This window comes from Calonectris borealis, chromosome 5, assembly GCF_964195595.1.
Source record: "Calonectris borealis chromosome 5, bCalBor7.hap1.2, whole genome shotgun sequence".
Lineage (NCBI taxonomy): Eukaryota > Metazoa > Chordata > Aves > Procellariiformes > Procellariidae > Calonectris > Calonectris borealis.
The window spans coordinates 29,570,258-29,575,229 of record NC_134316.1 but is presented as its reverse complement, the minus strand read 5'-3'; positions in this window follow the sequence as shown (position 1 = coordinate 29,575,229).

Genomic DNA, 4,972 nt, shown 5'->3' with positions numbered 1-4,972 from the left:
GGCGCTGCGGGGACGGGCGCGCCGCTGCCCTGCCGGCGCCCGCGTCGGGAGGCGATGCCCGCCGGGCCGCCGCCGGCTCCAGGCCGAGCCGGGCAGGGGCTCCGCCGCGGCGCGGGGCCAGGAGAGGGGAGGCAAAACTTTCGCCGCGGCGGGCTGGGCTGCGCTGTGCTCCGCGGCCCGGCGCTGCGGGGGCGGCGGTGCTGCCGGCGCCCCGCGCTGCTGCCGCCGCCGCCGCCGCCCGAGCAGCGTTCGGGACCCCCCGGGGCCGCGTAGGAACCGCGCCCGGCAGCCCCCGCCCGATTTATGGGCCGAGGCGGCAGGCGGCCCCGCGCTGATTAATACGCCGGCTACGTGCGGGATGTGTGCTCGCCCCACCGCCCGCTCGCGCGGCGCCGCCGCACGTGGGTGGAGCCCGCCCGGCACGGCGCGGCGCGGCTCGCCCCGCCCGCTCCCCGCCCGCAACAGCCCAGACAGCCAATCGGCTGCCGCGGGGCGTGGCCAGCCCGCGGGGTACAAGCGGCGGGGCTCCCACACGTGTGTTCGGAGGGCGTGGCCTACGATCCCGCAAGCCCCGCCTTCCCGGGAGTGGGCGTGGCCAGCGCCATTGAGGAATTCTCCCCTCGCATGTCGGCGGCGCTGCCGCCCCCCGGCCCCGCCGAGCCGTACCGCAGCCGGGCCGGGGCACCGGCACCCCGCTCCGCCGGGCCGGGGCTCCGGGGCGCTTGGCCTACTCCAAGTGAGGCTTGCAGATGCCCCCCCGGAGCTCTCCTGCCGCCGCTGACGTCCGCCTCCCGCAGTGGCAGTTTCAGCACCAGTCGGAAGTGTTTCATTAGGCGGCAGGTGCAGCTTTTCTGGGCGAGGAACGCACTGTTTTTTGAAAGTTTATATTATAAAGTAGTACTTCCCTTAATTATTTACTCCTGCCAGGTTGTTTGGCTCTACTGGCAGGAAACACCCCCCGGGCTGTCAGGGACTTCGCGCAGCGCTGAGACAACCTGGCTCAAACCGTGACAAACTTCGTTCCTCGCTGCCAAACGAAAACGCGCCTTTCCCCGGCGTAACCGTTTTTCGGTAACACCGTCCCGGCACCGGCCGGCCGCGAAATACGATCCCGCTCTCGCTCTTCAGTCTGTCCCCGACTGAACAGCAGGCATTCAGTTAAAGATGCCTCATGAAAAGCAAAAAGTAACTAACTACTCGGCTCCGCTCACAGCACGCTACATGCCCACGATTTGCTAAACAAACAAACAAAGCCTCCGCAGAAACCAAAACTAAGGCAACGACACGTTACGGAGAGACGCTGTCTGCGGCCAAGCCCGGCTGGAAACCTCGCGGGACAAGGCGTCCCTGCCTAACTCCGTGTCTCTGAAGTTACCGGCATCACCTTCCCCTCTAATTTTGCCACCCCGCAGCCGCCCGTGTGACGACGGCATCCATCCTGCACGGCGGCGAGCAGTGTTATCCCACGCGCGCCGTGGCACCGCGCCTCGCGCAGCCCCGCGGTACCCGCGCCCCCCCCCGCCCGCACCTCCACCGCTGCCGCCGGCAGCGCCGGCTCAGCTGCCGCCCGGGACCCCCGCACACGCGGGGTGCGTGTGTCCGTGGGGGGTCGTGCCCCGCAGGAGGCCGCTCACGCACCGGCGGAGCCCCGCGCATGCAGCCGCCGGCGCGCAGCGGGCGCGGGGCTGCGCGGAGCCCGGCTCGGCCGTGCGGCGGGTCCCGCGCTGCGGCACAGCGGCAGGTCACGGCACGGGAGTTCCAGCTCCAGCTGGAACCCGGCACGTTTCACCCCCAAAAAAGGCAAAATCCACGCTGGTTATTTTCTTCCCTTTCAAGTGGCGAATCCTGCCAGGATTACAAGCAGTCCGTGCTGCTGATGCTGCTTGAGCTGCAAACTCCAGGCCCCGACACATGCAGGAGTGGGTCACGTATCCCACGTTTTTCTCCTTGAATCCAGCAGTATTTACCCCCCCCCCCCCGTGCAGAACACTAAGCACAGGTCCAGTCCTCTAAAGTTATTCCTTGGCAGCTCTGTCGAGAGCCCAGCAATACTTTTACATCAGATAAATGCATATTCGGTGAGATATGGATTGTCAAAGGACTTTATTTGATTTATGTACACACTTCACATTAAAGTGTGGTTATAATTAATACAATTCTGAATCTTATTAATCCCTTAATGCTTATCTGAAAAATCAGTCAGGCATGGTAAGCAAAGAGCAGCTATAACAATCAGCAAGGGATGCAAGATTAATTCAACTGCAAAATGTCAATGTAACAAAATTTGGATATGTTAAGAAACATTATTGCTGCATTGTTGTACTGTTCACACATTTTTGTTATGTAAAAGCTGTAATGTGCCAAAATCCTTCGATTTTTCTTGGATTTTCCCCCCTCTTTCTTGTTTACATGTACATGCATGCGCACGGTCCCGTGCCAGAGTCAAGTGTTTGCAGATCCTGAACATCTAGCCTTTTTATCAAGAGTAATGCTGCCACTTTGACAAGTCGAGGGCTGAGAGGGATATCTTCTGGCTGTAGCTGAAGTTGGTCATTACAGCTTTATTTTTCTCCTTTCGAGAGTCTGAAATTATGAGTTAGGCAGATCTGCATCAGAAAAGATGTGTCTTAGAAAGCTGAGTCCACAGCCCCACTTGCAGAGTGATGTTCAAGAGTTGTAAATACTTTTATTCCACAAGCGTTGATAAGTCATGTCTTCCTCGGGAGGGCATCTGCTGCCCTTTGTTGGCAAACCAGATTTTCTGGTGGACAATGTGCTTGTTCCCTTGAAGCATGATGTGTTTTTCACACCTAGCATTTGCAGTAGCAGTCAGACACATTACTTTTCCAAGTGAAGATAAAACACCAGGAGAAACAAGCCCCAAGAGTAGTGATCTTATTTATTTTTATTTACTGGTGCTATTTTACTTTATCTGTTTGCCCCTGGCTTTTGTGGGAAGCATGATGGTGATGAAGGTGTGGGATAGATTGTGATTACTTAGGTTAGAAACTCCTTCCCCATGCATACAGGTTACACCCAGCAATAGTCTCCATATCATTATACTAGAATGAGTTTGTTACCTAAGCAAACACAATCTTTATCACACACCTTCATCATCACCTAGGAAGGGCAAATTCTTGCCTAGCCCACAGGCACTCTGCAAGAGCTCTCTCGTTCGCCTTAGGGATACCAAAGCTGAGTGGAGAGATGCTGGGCTGCAATTGCAGTAACTCCCAAGCGAAGTCATCAGCTTGCCCATACAAGAGGCAAAGCAGTTCTCTATACTGTCTTGCACAAAGACCACCCAAAGGAATAGCAGAGCTGGAGCAGGACCAGACATTGAAGCTTCCTGAGCATTTCTTGTGACCAATCCACAGCTCCCCAAAGCAAGCTATGGTAGCACGCACAATATAAGAGTTGCACAGGTCATGAATAAAGGCACGAAGGTGTGAAATAAGGCAATTCACAATGTCACCTGCACCTTTGGACATGCACAAAGTTTGTTTACAGTACCATGTATATCACAGGCATGAAAGGCGTCACCACATTTTAATTAAAAATCCTACATCACTCAATTATATATGAGCTATCCCTCTGCCATGTAAAGCTCTGTTTATCCTTACACTGAAGAAACTTTTATTTTCCCTTCTAAAATTAATTCTGTGTTTTCTTATTTTCCATTCTAGAATCTTATTTTCAAAACTCTTTTGAGTCCTGTGTATCTGCTGCTTACGCTTGCCTCCATGGTATATAATAGAGTTCAATAGACTAAAACAGGACATTATCACACTGGCAGAATGATTTTTTAAGGAGGTTTGTTTTAGAGGACAAGAGCAATTGGTCAGTGTCAGTAAAGCTCGGATACCTTGTTACATGCTAATGTATTTTTTTTGACAGCAAAGTTTACAGATGAACTGCTCCACACTTTTCAGAGCAGAGTTTTAAACATTTTGAGTCTTGTTTTCAGATTCTTCCTTTTGGAAAGCCAGACCGCTTCAGCGCCAAGAGCTGAATTGCAAGGGCCCCAGAGAGAGAAAGGGAAGAGGGGAAGAGTATTCTTTATATCAGTGAGAACTGAAAAATAGTATTTTTAATACCTCACAATGTGATGAAGAACTGACGTCTCACAATCTATTAGACGCTAATTGAAGCCCTGCCTACAGAAGGAGGTTTCTTGACGATGTTGGTATGGCTATACCAACCCCTCTCGCCGAGGGGCAGGCAGTGTTTGTACAGTGATGACACAGCACCACTAGCAAATCTTGCCATGATGCTTAAGAGGTCAGTAACCCCACCTGCCCTTCCCACCCCTCTGCTTGAGGTTTCGACCTCTCCTCCGCAGGGCTGACAGAGGGGAACATGTGTTTTTGCCTCAGCCACTTCAAAAGTGCAAAGTCCAGAGCCTTAAACCCACCTTCACTGGGGGCTTAGTTTTACACGGAAGCAGCTGAGGCATCGGCACCTGCGCCGTTCCTCTGCCTGCTGTGCAGGCGGCAACGCCTGGTAGAGCGGCAAAGCAGCCATGTTTTGGTGTGATGTCTCCTCTGAACACAACAGCGAGACTTGCCGGAGCTCCTTTGTCAGCACCCTTAATATTATGTCATACTGAAAGCAGGTGTGAGGGCAAAGGTACATGTCACGGCTTGAGCTGATCTAGCAACTTGCTCAGCAGCTTTTCCCCCACGCCCCCTTTTTGCACTTGCTTTGGCGCACTTTGGACTCCTCCACGGCCGATCCCATTTGCTAAGGTGGCAGAAAAGCAACCCTGAGCAAAACAATAAAGAAAGAGTCATTGCCATTGTCGGAGAGTTGAATTGTCTCGGGTCAGATCCCATGAGACCCGCTGGAAGGATGGGAACCATTGGGACTGACCCTTTTGGGTAGGGTTGAAGGTTCGATAGCTCAGCCCTCGCTGGTACCTTTCCTTCACTGGCACAGTCATCTGGCCTGCGCTAGGGTTCGAAGTTAGTTA